Here is a 23,758-nt window from a genome sequence, read left to right on the forward strand (position 1 = left end):
TTTGTACTCACCTATTCTACCTTCCAGCTTAAAGACATATAGAGTTGAGTATGTGATTTTTATCTTACATAACATAAAATAGTGCTATATTTCCTAAGACTGAACCTAAGTGGGATATTCAGACTATAAGATCTAAAAATCAAGGTCAAAGTAGCGTCACTTATTTTTGCTAAATTATAAGCACAATTATTTTTATCCCTTAAACATTTATAATAAGAAATGGATTATTTGAAAGGACAGCATTCTATATAAGTGGGAATAAACAATATCTCAACTCTTAGCTTAAAGATTACACTTAAGCTGTGTGAATTTATGCCTTACTTAGAACTAGGTCAGCAATTCTATACCAGAAATTGGTAGTACTCAGGAGAGTGGTAAACCTTTTTCAACTTGGGTTGAATTTAAATTAAACTCAGACTTTACAGAGACTATCTTCCTGAAAGACAATAAAACCAGGAAAAAAATCAAAATAATATATAGAGGTTCAAAACACATTTGAATTCATGAAAGATTAATAAAATCTATGTGGAAGACTTTTTTTCCTCTTTTTTTCCTGGGGACTGCATAGTATTATAGTTGGATGAAATTTTTTGAAAGTCTGGAAGAAGGTTGCATACGTTAGAGATGAGGAGCATGGGTTGCGTGTCAGAGAGCTGTGGGTTGAAGCACTGCGCTTCCTTTTTTACTATGTGGCCTTGAGTTAATCATTTATCTCTTTTTTTTCCAAGGGGGTCAAAATTAACTTTATTTTTCAGCTTGACTTCATAGGAATGTGTTAACAAAAATAGCACGGTACAAAAAGGGTATTGATATTTGCTTAGTAAAGAGGATGCCTTCTGGCAAAGTGGTAGGAAGATGAAAGTAACAAAGACAAACACAGAAGTTAGAGTTTTTCAAAAGTGAGTTCAAATGTTAGGTCTGCCGCAGTCTGTGACTGGAGGCAACTTGTCCTGTCTAAGCTTGTTTTCTCATCTGCCATTGGATTTAAGATCGCTCATGTTACCACAGTGACAGTGAGCAGAGTCTTTTGTCATTGTTGTGTCCATTTGTGGCCATGTGAGACCACTCTGGGCGAGGCTAAGGAGAGAAGGCCACGTGTTTGAGGTGTGGTGAGAATCTAGACTTGGCTTCACTGGGTTTGCTCAGCCTGGGCCCAAAGCCAGATAGCTTGACAGACTGGTGACACCACACCCAAAACTTAGTAGCAGGGAACAGAGGGATGGGGAAGGATCAGCACCTATTCTGGTGTGAGGAAGCCAATGAAATGGAACTCTTCAATCTGCTTCTAATTTGAGGCAGGTTCTGCCCAAATGAAACATATCTGAACTCTTCTGTTCTCCCCATCTCTCTGTTTTTTAATTTTTTCTCTGTTTTGACAAACCTCTAAGAAAGTTTTTCCATAGATGGTGCCTCTAGTCCCATTCCAACATGCCTTAGGACCTTCATTCACAAGACTAAATGCAAACTCTCCCAGGGTTCTGCTTTCTTCTTCTAGTTTGGAGCTCACCCCTCCGAGTGTCCCAAATGCTCAACATGCTTATAGTAGACTAGGGGCCTATTGTATGAAATTTGTGCACGGGGGTGGAGGAGGAGGAGCCTCAGCCCGGCCTGCACCCTCTCGCAGTCTGGGAACCCTAGCAGACATCCCTCTCATAGTCTGGGGCTCTTGCAGTCCAGGACCCCTCTCTCCTTACCATCTGCCTGCAGCAGAGGCAGCAGAGGCTCCCTCCACCACTGCTGTGCTCGCCAGCTGTGAACCCTGCTTCTGGCTGAGCAGCACTCCCTAGTGGGAATGCACTGACCACCAGGGGGCAGCTCCTGCATTGAGTGTCTGCCCCCTGGTGGTCAGTGCACATCATAGTGATCGGTTGTTCTGCAGCTCAGTCAATTTGCATATTAGTGTTTTATTATATAGGATGATGTTGAACAGGCAAATAATCTTCTCATCTGGACTGAATGGCCATGGCTGTTGGGAGGGAGGAGGGTGTGAATGCTCATGACAAGCCCTGGAATTAAGGTCAGACTCCTGGGGCACATTCCTATATTTGCTCTCTAGAGATGGGTTAAACTGTTTTTATCTTTTAAAAACCAAGAGATAAAAAAAATGGCATTTCAGAATTGGACTGATAAGAGATTATGCTAAACTCCTACCTGGTCTCCAGCAGAGAAAGATGCTTGGACAGAGTTGATTAAGATGCCTAAGGACAGCAACAGATGATCATGAACTTCTATGTTTCTATCTTCCTATTTCTGGTTTAGAACTGTGAAGTGATTACATTTAACCCCACTGATCCTGCTCACAAGTAACGCTATAAACTTATGTTAAGAAAATTTCTCACAGCCCTTCTATTCTTTATGATCAAACCTGTGTTTTCCTCATGACTGGTAATGCAGTATTTCCAAGCTTGGTCACTGCTATTGTATTAAACTTGGAATTATAATTAGGGAAGCAAAGAGAAACCATTAGGAGTCCCCATTTGTTTCTAAGGGGAGGAGAAAATGATGTTGCCCCATCTGCTCACTTGTTTATGGAACAAGAAATGTGCTCCCTCCCCTAGGAGTGTTTTGCTCCTTAGGTGCTAGTTAGAAGAGGTGAATCAAAAGCTAAAGGGAGTTTCAATGGACAGCAACTCCCTGTTAGCCATTTTGGTAAGACCTAAGACCTAATGCTCTCTTGGTACTGTGGAAGGAATGTGGGACCAACATCAGTAGTGGCAGGATCCTTCAGGCCTGGATGTTTTCAATTCCACAGTCCTGGCCTTTGCTCTGCCTGATTCTAAAAGTGGAGAAATTGCTTCTCTGGGAGCCTGAGGCAAACAGAGGTCACAGCCCTAAAGTGAGCTGAACTCCCAGACACCGCGTTAAGCCAGGCCTCAGAAGTCTAAGCACTAATGCTTCCTTTCTAAATCTTGCTCAGAATGTTCAGCTGCTCTATCTCCCTCCATACTGGAACCTCTGAGGTTTGCAAGCAAGTGGAGAGAGGCACTAAGAAGTAGACCAGTAAGATGAGCTCACCCTTTGTTTTTTGGGTGGAATTCCACTGCTAAGTCTGGGCTTCATTGGTCCTCCCTGTTCTTCTAACACCTTCATGACTCCCTCTTTTCTCACCAACCATCTGCATCTGACACAAAACTTGCATCCGTGTCCCAATAATTCCATTCCTTCTCCCAGGGGCTTTCATGTTCCCCTCCCTCTTTGGGTCATAGATCTGCCTAGAAGATAAAGGGGAGGGGGTTGAGCCAGAGTCTTTAACTTCTCAAACCATCCCTCTCTGAACATTAGAATTGTAGTGGCACTGCCCCTCCAGCTCCCCTCTGCTTTGGCTCTAGAGCAGTGTTTCCCAAAGTGTGGTACACATACCCCCAGGGGTATGGGAAGAGTTTGGTGGGGGTACGCGTTGCAACGGAGTTTGGTGGGGATATGCACTGCACCATGCTTAGCTGCGCCTAATTCTACGTTCTCCTGAGTATGAGGGGTACTCAGCGTTACGAAAATTATAGAAAGGGTACACATATGTCAAAAGTTTGGGAAACACTGCTCTAGAGGATACTATTCCAGATGGGAGCTATTGTTGGTGAAGACAATAGTTGAGCCAGAGTTGCCTGGAGTTCTTCAGTGAGTGAACCATATCAGTGAAGGCTGAGAGCAGGGACTTGGATTGGTACTCTGTGCCATGCTTGGCACACTGAGACTTCACCAAGGGAGTTACTTTGTGGTAATTGTGTTGAGGTGTCATGGTGCTCAAAGCTGGTGCTGAATCTGGAAGCTGAGATGTCTATTGAACTAGTCATTGAAGGTGGACGTGTGGACATTGCATGTTGCCCGGAGCTGGGTGGAGAGCCTGTTCGGGTCGTGATCAGTGTGCATGGGGATATGACTCATCTGTGTCACCCACACAAACCGGTTGCTTTCCAGGAACCTGACCATTAAGAAAAGGCCCAGGAGGCCTTCACTTCTAATAACAGCACATAAGTGAGGAAGCTGTGGATGCAGAAGGTGATCGCCCAGGCCAAATCCATCCACTTCCTCTGCTGGATAACAAAATAAAAAATATACCCCTGGAAGCAGAGAGGCAGCAAGGCTGGGGCCCAGTCAAGAAGTGTTTGTTTGTGTTGGCGGCTGCAAGGCATGTGCTTTTTCTTCTGTTTACCAAGCCCCACAGAGAGGATCTTCCCAAGGCAAAGAAGAAGGGGTGCATGGTGAAGTCTGGGCATTTGTGGAGGTAGTGGGGCTTAGATTGGTGCTGAAAGTGCAGGTGGTTCCACCAACTAACTGGCAGGGGCCCTGTTCAGGTGGGCAATCACAAAATGATGTAGTGAGGGGTTCCATGTAGTGATGCTGAAGACAGACCGGTGCCCAAGGTCATGCTGCAGCCAGCCTGCCTGGCCTGAACGGCACTGAGCTGCACTGCACGAAGGAGGAAGGGCACAAAGGATGTCCGGGAAAATGAAAGGAGCCAGCAGCAACATCCGGCAGCAGGATGTGCAGCAGGTGCAGCAGGAAGAAGACAGAATAGGCCTTCATTTTCCACTGTGGCCCAAGCTCCTAGAACTTATGGATCAGTTCCTCATTCTTAGTGAACTCCAAGTGGGGCTGCTCTGGAGACAATTCTCCAATCGGGAGAGAGTTCACGTACTTCCTCACAGGCCCTTATTGATGTGGAATGCCACAAAGGGATCTCTAGAGTCCTTCTCACATAATGACTGATATCATCAAATCAGAGTATCTTAACTCAAATTTTCTTATCTGTAAAATGGAGATAGTAGTGCTTCTCTTTTAGGGTTACTGAGGATTAAATGAGATAAGTATAGCAATTAGCTAAGTGTCAAACACAGGGTAAGCTCTCAGTAGCATTAGCTATTATTATTATTACCACCTGAAAATTATGCATAACAGTGTGATTGATTTTATGAAGGTTTTAAGGACCAAGAATTAAAGTGATGCACTGTAATTACATCATATTTCTTGCAATCATTATGCTTCAATTTTTTGGTAACACAGCTTCAGATATAAGCCAAGTTTCTTTATTTCCTTCGAAAGCCTGCCAATAGGCTGTTTTGTTATGAGATTCTAGAGTGACCACTAAAGATTAGGTTATATTTGAATGTTTTACTTAATTTCCTTTTTTTTAAATCACAGCTTGATGACTGTAATTAAATTAAATCAAATGAAAGTCTTGATGGGTTTAGATAATTTTCCAACCAATATATGGAGATACTGTGCTATTTATACCCTTTTACCCCATCTTCAGATTCCTCTTATACAGATCATTCTATTCCATGCAAATTACTCAGGTGTGGGGCATCTTTGTTGGCCTCATGCTTCTAATGTTAATTTAGATTATGTTTCATAGACTAAGCTAAAGAGTTTATTTTACTCTGAAAGCTAAAGGAATCCATGGAAAGATTTTAACCTGAAGAACATTGCCTCCATTTGCAGTTTAAAAAGATCACTTTGAAAGCACTGAAGATGGTGCCCTGGAGAGCCCACTGAAAGGCTGTGTAGAAGGAGTGGAGCTGGTGAAAGATATTGAGAAAGAATAGACAAAGAGATGGGAAAAGTATTTGAAGAGAATGGAGTCACCATAGCCAAAGGAAGATACTGTTTTATAAGTGAGGGCGTTCACAAGAAAATCTCACATCACCTTAACTCTTCCCAAGAAAGGGTGGCTATCACCAATATCTGTCAGTCCTTCTTCCATTGGGAGCAGTGAGTGAGGAGATTGGAGAAGCAGGAGTTCCCACGTCAGGGGTTGGAGCTGGAATGTAATCAGTGTCATAGAATAATTATCTTATATTCTGCAGTTTTCTATCTCTTGACACTTTGCTTGGCAGCCAAACCTGAGACACTGATGGTCAGAAGAGAACTATAGTTTGCAAGGTCAGTTTTGTTTCCGTCTTTGTGAAGTCACTCCTGTCACCATTCATTACTCCTCATTATCCTCCTTGAACCACAGTGAGCAATTCAGATTTTGCTGCAGAGGAATATGAAATGGATGAAGACTACATTAAAAAATCTATCTACTATGCTGAATTGTAAATGTATTCTGTATTATATTCCCCATCTCAAATTGTATTCATTTATATAATGCACCAGAAGTTACAGATGCAGTCAAATGTCGATATAAAAATGCTCCAAATAACAGAATGCCAGCAGTAAAAATATGACCCAGAAATGCATAGTCAGAATACCCTCTAATTATTAAATTACTGAGGAGAAATTAATGCCCAGTATAAATTTTCTTCTACATTAAATTCCCCAGGAATTGACATCTAAAATTTGGCTCTCCCTTATGTATTATTTTGCTGATTTTCAAGTGAGTTGGGGTTTTAAGTAAGTGAGGATTCTTTCGGGAGCTGCAACCTATAGTATCTTCCACTGGTTCCTTTAAAGGAGCTTGAGAATCAGTAGGATACACTGGATCATCGCAATACTACTTGCTCATTCATATGACTAAGAAAGCTCAAGATCTATAAGCCCACAGTAGCAATCCTAGAAAAATAATATAACCAGGGTTTAGAATATAATACCACCCAAACTCTCACCACAGATGTTAGTCAAAAATCATGCATTTTGTGGTAACTGGAGAACAGATAGAGGGAAAAAATGATAGAAGTGATAGAACTAGTTTTGGCTTTAACTTCTCCATGATAGTGGTCAATTGGCTATTGCTAATTTTCTTATTTTTCGTTAATCTGTATTATTTCAATGGCTTCATCTGTACCACTTACATTTTGTTTTTAGCAGGACTAGATTTTTTTTTTTTTTTTTTTTTTTTTTTTTTTTTTTTTTTTAGATTATGGGTCATTTAGCAGAAGCTAAGAAACAGGATAAGTCTGAGAACAAGCAATCTTAGATTTCAACCAATGTTCAAGACTCCAAAAATCTCAGCTCCTACAGATTAGGAGATGCTGACTCCAACCTTGTACTTCCTATTTCAGGCTGAGCCAGCTTCTAATAGTGTGTGCATAAAAGTCTGCTCATCGTGATAATGGCCTTTCCTGGTTCTAGCAAAGGTCTATCTCATGCTGTGTGGACTCAAGTCCCAGAATAAGTGATAGTTCATCATTTATTTATTTATTTATGTATTTATTTATTACATTTGCAATTATTTATTAAATACTAAAATCTTAAAAGTTTAATTATGGTGTAATTATGAAGAGATTTATTCTAAATAGGTTTTATCTCCAATTTAAATTCCTGAAGGGAGTCTTTCCTGAGCTCAGGAAAGAACACTCCATTTGCCCTCTGACCAGATTTCTGTTTGTTTCATTTGAAGACTCTGAATTGCCCATCATAACTGCTATGACAAATCTCTTTTCTGGTCAAACCTCACTGTAGTTTTCAGCTCAAGCCCATCAGTTAAATGTTATTTAAAGCTCCAACTGGCCACTTGCTCACTTGTACTAAATTTCAGCTGCATAGCCCAGGCCCATTAACACTAGCCATCCTCATGTAGACTGCAACTACAATATAAGCTTCTGCTGTTTTCAAAATTCAGAGCTCAGAAGCCACCACTGTTGAAGGTGTTTGTTTCAGCCACAGTAGAGTGTTCAATCTGTCCATGTCTTATTTTGATGGAAAACTATTAGACTTGACCCTATCTTCACAATTTTTCAGCAAATACATCTTGTGGTGGGATTTAGGATGACAGCCACACACTGCCCCTAATTTCATGGGTTCTGCACTGAAAAATACACATAAGATGCAGATAAAGATGTCAGCATTATTTGTTGATAAAGTGAGATTGGGAAATTTGACTTAGGTTTGAGGCCAAACGTCTCCCTTCTTATTTACTCTTCAAATGGTACTCTCATAAGCTGGCACAATGGCTGGCTGGAAAACTTCAGGTTTTGCCTTTCCACAGTGCTCTACTGAGTTTTGTACATGGAAGAAACAGGAGAAAGGAAGAACATCAAGTAAAACTGGCAAGTAGGCAACTTAAAAGGGGTTACGTGAGAAGTGTTATTTTTACTTCATCACCTCTTATTATCAGTCAGGTGCTCACCAGTATTAGGGAGGTTTAGGATATAACGAGTGGAGATACAGTGTTCTTTATCCTAATATTTCTACAGGAATGGATATTTTTACTCTATGATTTTAGATGTACAGGAGGACAAAGAGGATGATTTTCTGCAGAAGAGATCAGATCACAGTGTCAAATCTCATACACAAAGGTCAGGGTCAAGAAAGATAAAGACAGAAAGAAAAGTGCTCATAGACTCTAGCATGGTGGAGTCCTTTGTCATCTTAGAAATAGCTCTTTCTGTAGTGTGATGATCCTCAAACTCAAGTGTGCTTCAGAATCAACCAGAGGGCTTGCTTGCTACAGCACAGATTTTTATTAAGCAGGTCTTGGATAAGGTTAGTTAAATTTGCATCTGTAACAAGTTCCCAGGAGCTATTGATGCTGCTGGTCTGAAGGCTGCATTTGGAAAAGTACTGCTATGAAGGGGGCAATTATGGAGTGAATGGACTTGGAGAAAGTACAATAGAAGCAGGGTGTGTTAGCTATTCTTTCAAAAAACTTGGTTATGAAGAAAAATCGAGAGAAATAAATGTTGGGACTAGAGATAATATGGGGTTGAGGATGGATTTATTTCCATGCCGTTTATTGTAATGGAATTCATTTGTTACACATTTACAACTGAACACTATCATGGACTATCTTTTTGTAGAGCGTGTGTGTGCTATAAATACCTTCTGTTTGATCTGGCAGATCCACTCTCCCTTGTTTTTATCATGCCTTGGGAGCTCCCTTGCCATATGGCTTCCTGTTGGGTTTGGCCAACGGGGATCTCAGACAGAGATTAGAGGGAGGGAGAAGAAAGAGAGGTCGGTGTGTCTACTTTTCTGGCTCCCTCCCTGCCAATTTGCCTTGTGCTGGATCTGTCACTTGATAAAAAGCATTGCTTCTCTCAGAGTGACCATTTCTGAAAGATTCTCTTGTTCCAGAGTCTTGTAACTGTTGTTTCCTCTCTTGTTCCTATTCTCTGTGTGTTTTTTCCCCCCCTATACCCTGCCCATATCTTTATTAAGTAAATAGTCCTTTATCAAAGCTTCCTTGAATCATCCTATTTTGAGGATATCATATGGAGTGCTAAATGACATAGGGATTCTCCATGTGAGTGTGTGTGTGTGTGTGTGTGTGTGTGTGTGTGTGTTTGTGTGTGTGTATGCTCACATGCAGGTATATGAGTGTTCCTTCCATAACATGCATTTTCTTTTGAGTTACAGCCTTTCTTCACTTTCAGTCCATGTGATTCAGGTAGGAATGACTCTATCCTTCTCCAGATCCAGGAGTCAGCAAGCGATCTGGGTATTTTGGTATATTTCATAGCCACAGTTCAGCTCAGAGAAGGGCATTTTATCTAATCTGGAAATTCAGTGAAATTCAGTTCCTAGACTAGATATGTTTGAAAGAGGTGCTTTCTTTTCTCTCTGATGGCTACGCTGGTGCTGTGTATGCATGGATCTTCCTGTAGGGATGAAGGCCTACAAAGGAAAATGGAAATGGAATAATGGGATGCCTAAGGATATTTTTAAAAAACATGCATTCAACTAAAAATACCCACTTTTCAAGTGTTAATATTTATTTTACTTAGGCCATTATGAGTTGAATTCTGCAATCTGTAATAGAAATTGATGTGACTAACATATCCCTTATTCCTCCTTCATCTCATGTTTGTTCCAGATTCTACCTTTTGGCTATGAACATTATGCTTCTTTGAACTTTCTCTAATTCACTAGGTTATTCCTAAATCTGCCTTTCTTTACTTCAGAGATGTATTGGTATTTTTCTCTTGAAAATATTCTCTCTTGAACAATCTCATAAAAATGTATTAAAAGTAGTTTTACCTGGAGTGGGGAAAAAAGACATTGGTGGTGGAGTTAAAATACATTTGCAACCTCACTGATACATCTGAGGCTTTAAGATAGAAGAGAATTGGTGTCATTTAAAATCTATGAACTCTGAACCATGAAAGTACATGAAGTTGTGCAATTACATCAAAACTATGCTTTGTTTATACTTTTCAGCTCTGTTGGTTAAGCTATCATATCTCGAACTAAAAAGATAATAAGCTCACTTTCTAGACTATGAGGTTTACTCACTCCCACTATTTAGCAACACTCACTAGGCACCAGTGAAATAGAAATATATGTCTTAAGCTCCAGAATTTGTTAACACTTTTAAATATAGTTACTGATTCACTAAAAATACACTTTAAAATATGTAAACTGCTGCTGTTTGAAATGAGAGAAATATTCATTCATTTAAAGTATCTTTTAAAAAAGCCTTAGCTCATGTTATAAAATCTGTTAAGTACAAAAAAGAAAATGCATTAATTTCCAGGTTTAAAAATTAAAAGGAATAATGGAAGGAAAAAGAATGAACTAGTCCTGTGAATTTGAAATATATTTTAGTATTTCAAGACAATTTTTTAAAATGTCAGATATTTGCTTCCAAATAAATGGAAAGTTATTAATAGCTTCCTAGCAAAGCATGTCCTCCTTAATATTAACTATTTGTAGATTTTTAAAAATATATATTTTTTTGATTTTGTACAGAGAAGAAGGGAGAGAGATAGAGAGTTAGAAACATCGATGAGAGAGAGTCATCGATCAGCTGCCTCTTGCACACCCCCTACTGGGGATATGCCCGCAACCAAGGTACATGCCCTTGACCGGAATCGAACCCGGGTCCCTTCAGTCCCCAAGCCGACGCTCTATCCATTGAGCCAAGCCGGTCTCGGCTATTTGTAGATTTTTTTTAATAATTGTTTTACAAGCTTCCTCCTTTTTGTGACACATCCACCCAGGTTAACATTGGGGAGTGGTCATGGATTCCCCAAGAAACCAGCAATGGCTCCAGAAGTGCTCCCTACCCCCTTCTCCCCTTCACCTTCCATGGCAGCTGATTTCAGCAGCTGTTGGTGGTCCTGGCAGAGGTTCATTCATTTATGCCCCGGGACAGCTGCCTGGGGTGGCAAGTGTTCCCATAGGCAGCTGGAAAGAGTGCAGACAGGTTCTATCTGCAGCTGCTCTCATAGATCTAGATTTTCACCAACACCCCTGTTTGTAAGTCTGCCACCCAGGAGACTCAATCAGAGCAGTAATTCAGCTCTTACAAGTAGCATTGTCACCAGTTTGGACAATGGACAGGAGCTTTCCGTTGTCAGAACTCATACAGGAAGCTCAGTCAGTGAATTCATACAGGGAAATGTGCTTGGTCTATGACTGTCACTTTTAAAAATAATGACTTAGCCCATTAAAAGTTCTGTGTAACTCAGAGTGATGGGAGGAACCATGCATTGAACCCCTTGCTCAGCCAGTGGCTCTCACCTTGGCTGCTCATGGGAGTCACCAAAAGCTTAAAACATGTTGAATGCCCAGATTCTACACTTAGAGATTCTGATTCCGATGGTCGAAGTGGCAGCTTAGGCATTGGGATTTTAAATAGCTTCCCGGGTGATCATTACAAGGAGTCTAAGTTGAGAAACGCTGTATTAACCCAGCTTGCTCTCTGTGAGTGTTCCTAGCGTTGCCCTGTTGTCTTTTCAAGCAAATCCAGAGCACCCTCCTCTGTCCCACCTGCACTCCTGCTTTACACTTGTTAGGTTCACACCCAATCACTTCTTAAAAAGTCTCACCTGGCAGTTCTTGTCATCTTATGCCTTCTATTTCCCACTGGTACTTTATTGTCTGTCATATCAGTACATCAATTTTTTGTTTGCTATCTGCCAGAGATTTATAAGGAGCTAATCATTCATAAAATCAATAGGATAAGGGGTAGGCTATTTTTTTTTCTTCCTCTTCATCACCCCCCACCCCCCTTATTTTTCTTTCCCATTATGGCTTAGCCTCCCTTAGGTGGAAGCCCTCAATGAAACAAGGAACTTGTTTTTTTAACAAACATTTGCTTAGACATCGTATTCGCTGTAGGATGATGTTCTATTTTGGTATGTAATAATTCTCAGGAAAAAAATGGAAAGGCTTAAGTAGTTTAAAATGCCCTTCAGTACAAGTAGAGCAGAGAGGAGAGTTCCCACAGGACACCTTGTGCTCACCTGCAATATGGAAAAGTTAAGCAGTAAAGGAAAATGCCTGTGATCATAGGAAAAAATGGAAAATGTAATAAACAAAAAGAGCTAGTAATTAGGAGTTAGTAAAAAATAATTAGCAGGCAATATTCTCCTATTTACTTTTCTGTGCTTTGAAAATAAAGCTATAAATGAACGAAACAAGAATGTCAGTCTGACCTCTCAAGCTTCCTTGATTAGTCATCAAAAGTGGCTAAAATCAGACTGTCAAACCTCAGAGGGAAGGTAGGGGAGGGCAAAGGTAAGGGGTAGAGATCAACAAAAGGACTTGTATGCATGCATATAAGCCTAACCAATGGACATAGACACCAGGGGGATAGGGGGGCAGGTTGAGGCCATGAGTGGGGGGATAGAGGGCAATGGGAGGGGGGGAGTAAGGACACATATATAATACCTTAATAAATAAAAAAAACAAAAAACAAAAGTGGCTAAGATTTCCTGAGGATGGGTCTGTGATGCCAAAGTCCACCTTGGGATCCTAGGAATAAGATACCTTTTCCACCTCCACCCAACAAAAGGAGAAAAAATAATCTTGTGACAATGAGTGTTTTCAGTGTTGGAATTACTTAGATCACATTTCTATGCATTTTCATTTCATAATATAATAATTTAACTTATCTACTTTATTGTGCTTTTGTGGGTAAAGTCACAAAAACAAACGATTATGTACTAGGCAAACTTCCCAAGAATGTCCCATCTAATTCTAATAAATTCCTTCCCTATAAAATAGGATAATTAAATACATCCTACAGATAAAACACAGGCACACACACAAGAACTGAGGACCAAGGAAATTAAATGTGTGCACTGTTACTCAGACGAATGTGGCCTCACAGACATTCAAATCTAAAGCGGGAGAAGCTTCTGACTCAAGAAGTAAATCTTAAATTCCAGGTTTGAGATGTTACTCTTTGGTGATACAAGCTATAGGTATAGCTTTGTGCTTAAGAGATCAGAGTGTGGAGATAAATAGATGAGAATGTGAATCCTGGGTTCATTAAATATTAGCCTCTAAAGAATGAAAATTTACTACCCATTTTATGGTAGAATTGAAGGGTTAAATAAGGTGTTTTGAATAAAATACTCAACTTAGGAGGGGGTAAAGAGTAAATATTAAAAATGGTAATAGTTATTTTTCATATTAATTTAGTATTTAGCACCCAAAATAAGTTAACTATATTTTTGATACTTAAACTGTTTGATAGTCTTTGGGGCTTTAGCTCCTCATTTATTATTCAACATATATTAACTGAGTATCTAGGATTGCCAGACACCATTTTCAGCCCTGAGAATACATTAGTGAACAAACAGATAAAAGTATCTTTTCTTGTGGATCTCACATTTGTGGACTAATTATCTTGCTTTTCTATTAGCAAGAAGACCCAAATAATTGTTAAAGAATGAGTGCCCTTAAAACAAAGCCCAGCTTATCTTTTCCATTTTATTTGATGCCAAGGGTTTCAAAGAGATTTTTTAACTTTAACCACAGAGTATGAATTTCAGGCATGAAAAGATTAAGTGTTGCTAACAGCTATTCCAAATTAACCCATTTACATTTCTTCGGCTTAGAAGAGGTACTAAAAAATCAATTAGTACCGTATAATGGAGCCTGCATAACTATTTTATTCATTCTCTGGATCTTTCACCTGAAACCATCACATTTTAAAGTATGGAGTCAATTGATTAAGCATGGTACATGCACCTTAATGTTAGCAGCACGAGGTATGCTGTAGTAGTTCAGTCAAGAGCGAGACAGAATGAGGCTCTTCAAAGCCAAGAGCAGTGGCTGATAGACCTCGGACGGAGGGGGCATGCCATCTGCTTGGAGTTTATTGTTCTACAATCAGAGCAGCAAGGGGCCGAAGGAAGTGTTGAAGGAACTGGACATCTGAGGGTGAACACCTTCAAGTTTTGCTTGCTCTTCCTGGTTTCTATGTACCTTTCTGTCTCTTTCTCTCTCCCCCCCTTTACCTTCCCCCCTTTGACTCCATATTTTAAATTCCCTTTGCTACAGGGAATTAGAGCATAGAAAAATCTGAACTAATCTAAAGAATACTAGAATATCTTATAAAGAATTTTGAGAAGAAGTCCCAGGGACACAAAAATAAGATAACGTTGTTCTGTGTAGGTTAGAATTTTGGGGGTTTTTGAAAATCATTTTAAAATTTAAACTCCCTTTAACAGTTTGGTCAGACTGTTCCTCACCTGCCTTAGCTCCCATGACTTCATTCTGTGAGGTCCCTGTCCAACATGCACAGTGTACGAGAGATGTGCTGGGTCCCCCTCTCTCAGCCTGTGTGCATATCCATTCTCAGTGGTTGCTAACATGCTGCTAAGTGATCAAGCAAAAAAAAGTCACTAAATAAAGGAAACATCATTGTAGATATACTTTTGTTATTTAATGAAAAGTAACTTGTTTTTTTTTTTTTAACTTGAAAATGCATGTGTTGTATGTTTCTTATTTCCAATGACAAGAATGGTTTTAATCAGTGGTTCTGTTGATTTTGCTAGATTTGCATGTGCAAATCACTCCTCCATCCCCTCATTCTGCCAAAGGAGACTGCGCCAAGTATGGACTATTGGCCCTCTGACTTCCCTGGGAGGTTGGCCAGTGGGGGAACTTCAGTGAGCGGGGAAGGGCTGGTCAAGGTAGCTCTCTACTGAAGGGATTGCCAGAGGAAATTGTAGGATAGGAGAAAAACATATTGAAACTGTATGTGAACCATTACCATTACAAAAGTTTAAGAGACACACTTTCACACGTTTCCCTTATAGGCAACCTTAATTCCTAATCTGGTTTTCCATCCTCTACACCTGAGAGAGTAAGATCTCTTTGCATCGTCTTGGATAAAGTTTAATTTATTTGTTCAACTTCTTACTCAGAAGTGCTGGTCTTGTTTTATAATTCTTGCCTCTCTTATGTAGTTAAGGCATACCATAGTGGAATGCTTCTTAAAATATGAGTTCTCTCTGAAATAAAACCATGGAGGCATTCTATAAAACCACCTAGAGAGGATTTTCTTTTCTTTTCTTTTTAAAATTCAAGGTAGCTAATGCTAGCAGAGTTTCATTTTTCTTTTTCTTTTTTAAATCTCATGGAAAAAACTTTTGGAACACTTTACACACACACACACACACACACACACACACACACACACACACTACAGGGGAAAATAGCAATTCTCATAGCCTTATCTTAAATCCATATTAAAGAATAAAAACCTTCCCTAAATCTAACTTAGTCTGTACAGTTAACCCTCTTCTCAGTGGAGATGATGGTTCCTGCAGATAGATGACTCATTTCTTTCATTTACGCCCTGCTTTCTGAGTATGCTGTTCATAAGAAGTACATAAAAGCAGGACCCATTATTGTGCCTTTTCCAATAACAAAGCCATCTACTCTTTAGGAAAAACAAAGAAACAACCAAAATATTAACTATGGGAAGCTTTGAAATGAGAATTTTCCTTGTACCTTGAGCCAATTTAAACTTCCAAGAAGGGCGCTCTTTTCCACTGGTCTGTGTAACAGAATTTGGATAATTTCAAGTATTTATTTTCTTCTCTATACATAGGATTCACCCAGTCAGTGGCCTGGGAGGGAGCTTGTCATTTCCTCTGCACATAGAATGAAAATGCTTCATGTTTATCTCCTGTGCTTAAATTTAAGGTCCTAGGAGCATAAATGGTGGGAGTCTTATTCACACCTCAGCCCTGGGGCTACCACAGTTCGATGAATAGAACAAGGCCCTGAGTGAGTGTGCATGGGATGAAGAAATGGAGGAATGAAGGAAAGAAGTTTGGACCTAGGAAGATACAAAGACAGAGATATTCTGTAACTTGATTGAGGTCACACAGGTAATGAGTGAAAGCATTGGAAGTGGAGCATAGGTTTCATACCCAATCCTTATGTTATCATACTTTGACTGAGACATTATCTAATTCACCGCCCTGGCAATGGGGCATGCGGCTTCTTTGCCCCAATAAGAGATATGAGAAGCCTGCTCTAAGATCTGTTCTAAGGAGAATAATGGGAAAGCTCAGTTCCAAAGCACCTGAGAAGCTGGAAGAGTATCAAGCCAATGACTTGAGGAGAAGAGAGGTTCTCAAGAGGCAAGGCCAGAATCTAGGCACGACCTATGGTTAGAGTATGAAGAAGAGAGTCCTAGGAAAAGGGAACTATAAGTACAAAGATGCTGCCAATGGAACATGCTTGAAAAAGACAGGGACCAGCAAGGAGCCAGCACAGATACAGCGGAGTGGACACATGGTGAGAGCTGAGAAGCAGGCAGGGCCCCATGTCTCTGGGAAAGTGTCTGGGTTTGATTCCATGGCAACAGGAGGCCGCGAAAGGGCCGTAGAAAAGGGATAACCAGGATCTGACTTTCACATTTTAAAACCATTCTGGCCACAGTGTGAGGAAAGGGACACAGCCAGAAGAAATAGCAGGAGCCATTAGGCCATTGCACGCTGCCTGCAGGAGACTGCTGAGACCTGAGAGAGGGCTGGAACTGGAAGTAGCCCTTTACCCAGGGCGCATATCTGTACCTGACTAGAAATACTTTCTTTTCTGGGTTCCCATGTTCCTTCTCACATTCAGCCTTTAATATGATCATATGTCTGTATGTCTTACATCCCTGACAAGTCACCTGCTAATCTTGGCATCTAGCATAGAATCCACAGAGCCTTGCTCAGACCAGACACAGAGTCAATATTTATCTGAAGGTGAAGTCGCTATTTCAGTAGAGATTCTGATGGGGAAAAATTTTCATGGTAAATTCATATGAACTGACTATACTTTTCAGATTTTGTCTGAAAGATTTTTATTTATGTGTTTGCTCACAGAACTTAATATTTTCTGCCTTATATTATGGCTATTTTCATAATTAGCTTATGTCCCCTACTAGATCATGAACTACTTGAGGGCAAATGACTATTTAGTTTATTATTTTATACATCAGAGCACATAGTAGGTATTTAATGTGTAATTATTAAATAGGTTAGGTCGAGGGCAGTGGTCGGCAAACTCATTCATCAACAGAGCCAAATATCTACAGTACAACGATAGAAATTTCTTTTGAAAGCCACATTTTTTAAACTTCTTCTAATGCCACTTCTTCAAAAGAGACTTGCCCAGGCTGTGGTATTTTGTGGACAAGCTACATGCAAGGGGCCAAAGAGCAGCATGTGGCTTGCAAGCCACAGTTTGCCGACCATGGGTCTAGGGAGATATTTTTTCAATTTATGTCAGTGGCAGCTGGGAGTGGTGTGCTGCTCCCTTAATGACCAGAACATAATCTCCTCCATGGAACAGACATCTGGTTGGCTTTCTACTAAGCCTCTCAACTCTTCCCATGCTTATGACTAAAGAGGGCGATAGGGCAGTGAGCTTTGGAATTGGTACTGAAAAAGTGCTTTTTCACTTATTATCCTTATGTGTTCACACCTTGCTTTCTTTTAGCTCAGAATCCTCCAAATTTGTTCTTTAGTCCTACTGTTAGTGATAATAAATTAGAAAGTAAAATTAGCATGTTTTATTTGTGGTCTTGTTCACAGAAATAAGGTTCAAGAGATATATGGGAGTCCAGGGGGTAGCAGGGGACAGAAGAGAAATGAACAGCTACTTGTGTTCAACACTGGACTGAAACAAAGACCGAAGGTGGTAGTCAGCCGGAGATGACTGAACACAAGAACAGGGTGGGTTTTCCCTCCTTGGGTTTGGTCCTCCACCTTCCTTTGCTCAGTAAGCTGTGGAGGAGATGAGGAAGGCACTGAACAGGCTATAGCAGCTGTGAACATTTAAGGAACATTTGCTGAGTGCTCCTGGGACCAAGTTATTCTAAGCACTTTTTATTAATAAACACACTCAGTGCTCACAATGACCTTAGGAAAGAGACTGCGATTGTCGCCCTCCGTTTATAGATGAGGAAACTGAGGCACAGAGGTAACGTACTAATGAAATTAGCCCAGAGCAGTTTTTACTCATGTAAAGATGCAACGAGAAACAGGTGATAGATTCCAGAAGAACAGTCTGAATTTTTCTCCTCCTGTGTCTCTCACCTGCACAAAGGCAGCCACCGAACACTGGAGCCAAGCGATGGTTTTCGTGGGAGGAGAAAGCGCTTCGTAGCAGCATCTCTGCCCGCTCCAGGAGTTATACAAGTCCTTTCTGAGGCAGCCCACGTAACCATGCTGACTTACCCTCCTAGTAAAATGCTTATAAATGCCATTTACAACAGGGAGCCATTTGTAAAGACTCCAGGCACAGTGGTGGACTATTACAGCAGCTAACCTTAGGGTTACTAAGGGCATGCAAATCAGAGCCATTGAGAGCCAGGGAACAATCATCATCGAAGATTAGAAGGAAGATAAGCCATAAGAAAGCAAGAAGAAAAATTCAAATATTTAAATAGTACATGTGACAGGATGTGGGGCACTTGTGTGGCAGCCTAAGAAAACCTATCCTGGGATAGAGCAAGAACTCATAACGAGGCCACATGCAAATATACTGCTTCTTAAAAAAAATTAAAGGGACCAACTCCAATAACTATGATGGAAGACAAACATGCACACAGGAAGGCATACAACCTAGTCCTGTATCCCTGCTCTGCAAAAGCTGCTGAGGCTCAGACTCAACAAGCTAAAGTGAATTGGGGCTCTAAATTCACACACACTTTAGATTTATAATACCGTCGCTGTCTAAATGTAAAGTACCACTTAAAGATGCAAAACAAAACAAAATCCTCGAGGGGAACTATCTGTTCACTTCTTTAGCGTGGTTAAAAAGGAAATAGCTCACTGATTTAAAAGGTAACAGGGATTACCTGTCCCTTGTTTGGAAAATGTAGCATTTAAAATTGGTCTAGAGGTTTAGGGTGTGGATGGGATGAAAACCAGTTTTTCTTGAGCTTGAGTGCTGACTGTTTAGGTAAGTATTACCGACCCCATTTTAGATTTTAGATAATAAGACTCAGCGATGTTTAACAAAAGAGAGAAACATGTCTGCAATCATAAAAGTTGGTATATAATAGAGCCAGATTGACACTAGACTATGTGTTGTTCTTTCTGCTACACAACTTTTTTTTTTTTTAACTTTAATAAAAGCTCAAATAGAAGGCCAGGTTACTGTTAGAGGTTAGACCTTTATAGAAATGCAAGGTTGCAGCTCATCATTGTAAAAACAGGGCATATTTTTCTATTATCACTGAACTGGCATATTTTAGTGTACTGAGATGGTAATATAACTTTGACAACAAGTGGCACTTGAATCACTTGTGCTTGCGTAGAGTGGCACATTTTTTATTTATTACAGTTGTTACGAAAATCCTCCAAAAACCTAGCATTCAGTTCATATTTGGTTTCCAAGATTGACAAAGATTATTTGCAGTTGTAGCCTGATTCCTCTTCTTCAAGTGTGCATGTGTGTGCGTGTGCGTGTGCGTGTGCGTGTGCGTGTGTGTGTGTGTGTGTAGGATCAAGGAAGGAGAAGTTCCACCAGTTGGAGTACTTGTGGAAAGTGATGAACCTGTGGTCCTCTTCACCAGAAGATTGTTCCTCAGTCATCTAATAGCAGCTTTGCAGTTGCTGCCAAATACTACTGATTTTCTCCTACAGCAACTGTATTGTTCTCTGGGCGCTCCATATGGGATTACCCCTTGTGGGATTTCCTGGGTAGATGGTCTTATTGAGACATCTTCCACTCCACAGTTTTTTCTCCCCATCCCCAACTCCACAGAGAGCAACCCACTCTTCATTGCCCTGCTGTTGGGGTTCCCTCATTTCAGTGGACTGCCCCTTGAACAAAGGTCTGAAGAGAGCTGAAGCTTTGGCAACCTCATGTACTTACCATCATTTTTTCTATTTTTAGTGTTGGAAATGCTTTACCACTAGAAATAATTGGACGACTTTGCTCTTATTACAATTACATCTTCCTATTACCACGCTGGTAATTAAAAATTAGTATTATGTTGTTATTAAGCTTGCGATCTATTGATTAAAAATTCCATATTGTAGCCATCACTTGATTTCTCAAGATGTAACATAACATCAGAGTGTTTTTTAAAAATCGTCTGTATCCATTATCTCCTGAATTCATCCACATATATACTATGTTTGGACATCTTTTCCCCTTTTCTCCTTCCTTTGGGACTTAAAGTGTATTCTGGAGAGAGGAAACAAACCCTATGCATTTCCTAATAGGAAGCGGTAATTGTGAAAGCCTCTGTTTTTGTTGAGATAGTGCTGGGAGTACAGCCTTTTTGATACAATTATCTGAACTCAGCCTCCAAAACATTGAATATTGGCAAGGACAAGACAAAGATAGAAGTCAGGTGGGTACATTAAATCTTAATACACACACTTCATCATTTATGCCATTTTACAATCACTGACAATTATAGCACCACCTTGACTGACACTTAAAATGTGTTGCTCTTCACTTAATCAGCAACTTGGATTTAGTAAGGAATGCTAATCAGAAAACAATAACTTTGAACTGACTGATACTCAATATTATTGAAAGCTCAGCTACTTTAAACAATATATAAGGGGATTACCTGATGGATGTCGGTCCCTCTCTTTTTCTACCGGTAAGTACTCTAAAATCTCTTTTTAGATGAAATAAACTACAGAACAGCTGGGTATCCAGACTACCACATACAACCTACACAGTTTTCTTGCTCCTAAATGACAACATTTTATTATAGTAAGTGATGAAAACGGTGTAGGAAACATCCTTTTGAAATAGGTGTGAGAGTTTCTGAAAGGTGTTAACTGGGAGTGTTGTCCTCTTTACAAGGTCCCATGGAAAAACTTACTCTGTGGTCTATCAGAATTAGTCACATCGGTAACTCTCCTTGCACTGTCCCCAGTTTGCTTGGTGATGTTCTCCTCAGCGGGTGCTCTGAGAACCTCCCAGGTGCCTCCTGCTCCTGCTAACATGTGCTGCTGCCTGATGACCATAAGAAAGAGGCTATCTTGAGTCAAACTTCTCAGAAGCTGATTCCAAGAAAATAATATAAGAGCAAGTGATTTACTAATGTGTTTTCAAGGAGAAACATGTAAAGAAGTGGGGGAAGCCAAACACACACACACACACACACACACACACACACACACACTGGAATGAACATAAAGACCTAGAGTTTTTCCTGAGGAGGCAAGGCAGCCAGATTGTCCTGTTTCCACATATCACTGATCTGCTAAGGCTGCCTCTGTGGGAGTGTAAGCTCCCAGGCATTTCCATCTCTCCCAGATGCTCCACTGGCTCAAGGGCAATCCTCTGAAGAGAGTTGCAGGTGACAATCTCAAGAAACAAAAACACAAAGAAGCAAGGGGCAGGGAACCAGGCAAGGTAAAGGATCCCCCAGGCTCCAGTCTGAGCACTGACCGTGTCTGCTGCACGGGCTATAATTAGAGCGGTTTGCCCATCTTCCTCTAACATCAAGCACCTCTCATCATGCATTCCATCTTTAGATCTCTCTCTCTCTCTCTCTCTCTCTCTCTCTCTCTCTCTCTCTCTCTCTCTCTCTCTCTCCCTGCTCTTTGGAGATTTTCTAATATGACTTAAGCTTGTCCCCTTCGCAGTCACTCCATGTCCTTCTACTGTGGCACTGGAACTTGGCAGACATCCCTATATGCCCAACCTCATCCTTAAATGTTCTCTTTACTGCATTCCTCTTATTTGCAACTATTGTTCATATTGAATCGGTCACCATGAGGGTTCCAGTTTTCCAGAAGTCTTTTTAATAGTGGCTGCTAGCCGAAACCAGTTTGGCTCAGTGGATAGAGCTTAGGCCTGCGGACAGAAGGGCCCCAGGTTTGATTCTGGTCAAGGGCATGTAACTTGGCTGTGGGCACATCCCCAGTAGGGGGCGTGCAAGAGGCAGCTGATCGATGTTTCTAACTCTCTATTCCTCTCTGTAAAAATCAATAAAAATATATTTTTTTAAAAAATAGTGGCTGCTAATCTCTTCAGATCCAGAGTTGGAGTGGGGAGTTCTCCTTGCTCCCCATTGTTCATTTTGGACCATTTCTTTCCTTCCCCCAATTCTGAAAAACCATTGATCTCAAAAAATGGCATGCCATCAGACTTCAACAACTTCAACTCCTCCTTGTCATTTTCTACTGATCTTTTGGTTCAGTGGTTCTCAAAAAAATGGCTGCACTGAGGAGTTTTTAAAAATACTGGTTTCTAGGCTTCATTCTGAGAGATCCTAATGTGGCCATACTGGGAATTAGGACTGAGAGAAGCTCCCTAGATGATTGAAGGTGAAGTGCATCTTCAGAGCCATTATTGTAGTCATTCCTTCTCATTCATTGAAGATTTTAGCATCTGGCTCTCTTTACCAGTAAACTGGCACCATTTTCACAGATTCCAATGTCCATGTTTATCAGTTATTGGGTCCAAAAATTCCTCCATAACAAATATTTTACGTTTTATAGCATCCATTGTTATGCTCCTTTTACCATTTTGAAATGAATTACATAGATATCCTCTAACAACATACACAGTATTGAAACATCAATATAATTACCCAAATGTAATCTGAGAAAAAATAATGTACAATATAAATAATATGTACTTCAATATTTGATTGCCCAAGCTCAACAATACAAAAGACAAAAAAAATAGTAATCTTCTTGCAATAAATATAGAATTACAGACTGAAATGGTTGTTATAATGGATAATTAAATACTATGCTGTCATAACATAATTTTTCTAAAATGATAAATTAACTTTCATAAGTTTTCAAGTAAATCCATAAAAACTTCTTTGATTTACATGGCATTTGCATTAATTGAAAAGGTAAAATGTTTATATTAAAACTGTGCAAAAATACTTTATGTTAAAATAAGAACTAAGCTTAGATCAAATAGTCTCTCTCTCCCCCCACCTCCCTCCATACACACATACTTATATGACTGTTTAACCAGGCATTCAAATGAGACATGAGGCAATTCTTTGACAATTGGGATCATCCAAAATAATTGATATTCTGGGACCATCCAGAATATAGGAGGACTCTTGTCATCCCCAGTTCTTGCCCATTAAATGCCAAGAGTAAACACACACACCCCGCCCTCCCCCCCCCCGCCCCCCCCGTATTATGAGAGCAAAGAATACCTGCACAACTTTCTCAAACACCTTTAAGAGGAAGGTATTGCCAAGTTGAAAAGTACTGACATGGATGATTCTGGGCCCTCCTGGCCTCTGGGTCCTGCCCTCCTGGCTTCTTCCTCCTCACAGGCCTCTTCTGTGTTGGACCCTCCTGTGCTTCCCAAACTGTGCACTGTCTGTCTTATCAGGCGTGACCAGGGAGGCTTTAACTCAGGGGCTGTTTAGAGAAGGGAGTGCAGGTTAGTGGGAGTGGTAAGGGCCTGTGAAGCACCTGGAGATTCCCACCTGCAGGAAGCTGTTACTACCCTGAGGCCTGAGTGTGCAATTGCAGCAAGACCAAGGGCTGCTGCTCAGGAGTCACGGTTGCAGGGAGGGGTGAGGGGCTGACATAAATAAATAGTGATTGAAAAGACTTCTGGAAACTGAGACCCTCAGGGTGACAGGTTTCATTATGACCCACTACTCATTTGCTCAAGAGAAAAACTTAGGTCACATACAAGAAGCAACCAACAAATGAATGAATGAAGTAACTAAGTGATG

The 23,758-nt window shown here is 40.5% G+C and overlaps 1 pseudogene across 1 annotated transcript; it reads right to left on the reverse strand.

Annotated features, from left to right (window-relative positions):
- Window positions 1-3,565: 3,565 nt before the first annotated feature.
- On the reverse strand, window positions 3,566-22,484 carry LOC311627001 (acyl-CoA (8-3)-desaturase-like; annotated as a pseudogene). The gene is made up of 2 exons: window positions 22,446-22,484; window positions 3,566-4,703 (listed from the first exon to the last, which is right to left on the reverse strand). The product of its transcript is annotated as an acyl-CoA (8-3)-desaturase-like (transcript).
- Window positions 22,485-23,758: the final 1,274 nt, after the last annotated feature.

This window comes from Pipistrellus hanaki (genome assembly GCF_964339955.1).
Source record: "Pipistrellus hanaki genome assembly, chromosome: 8".
Taxonomy (NCBI): domain Eukaryota; kingdom Metazoa; phylum Chordata; class Mammalia; order Chiroptera; family Vespertilionidae; genus Pipistrellus; species Pipistrellus hanaki.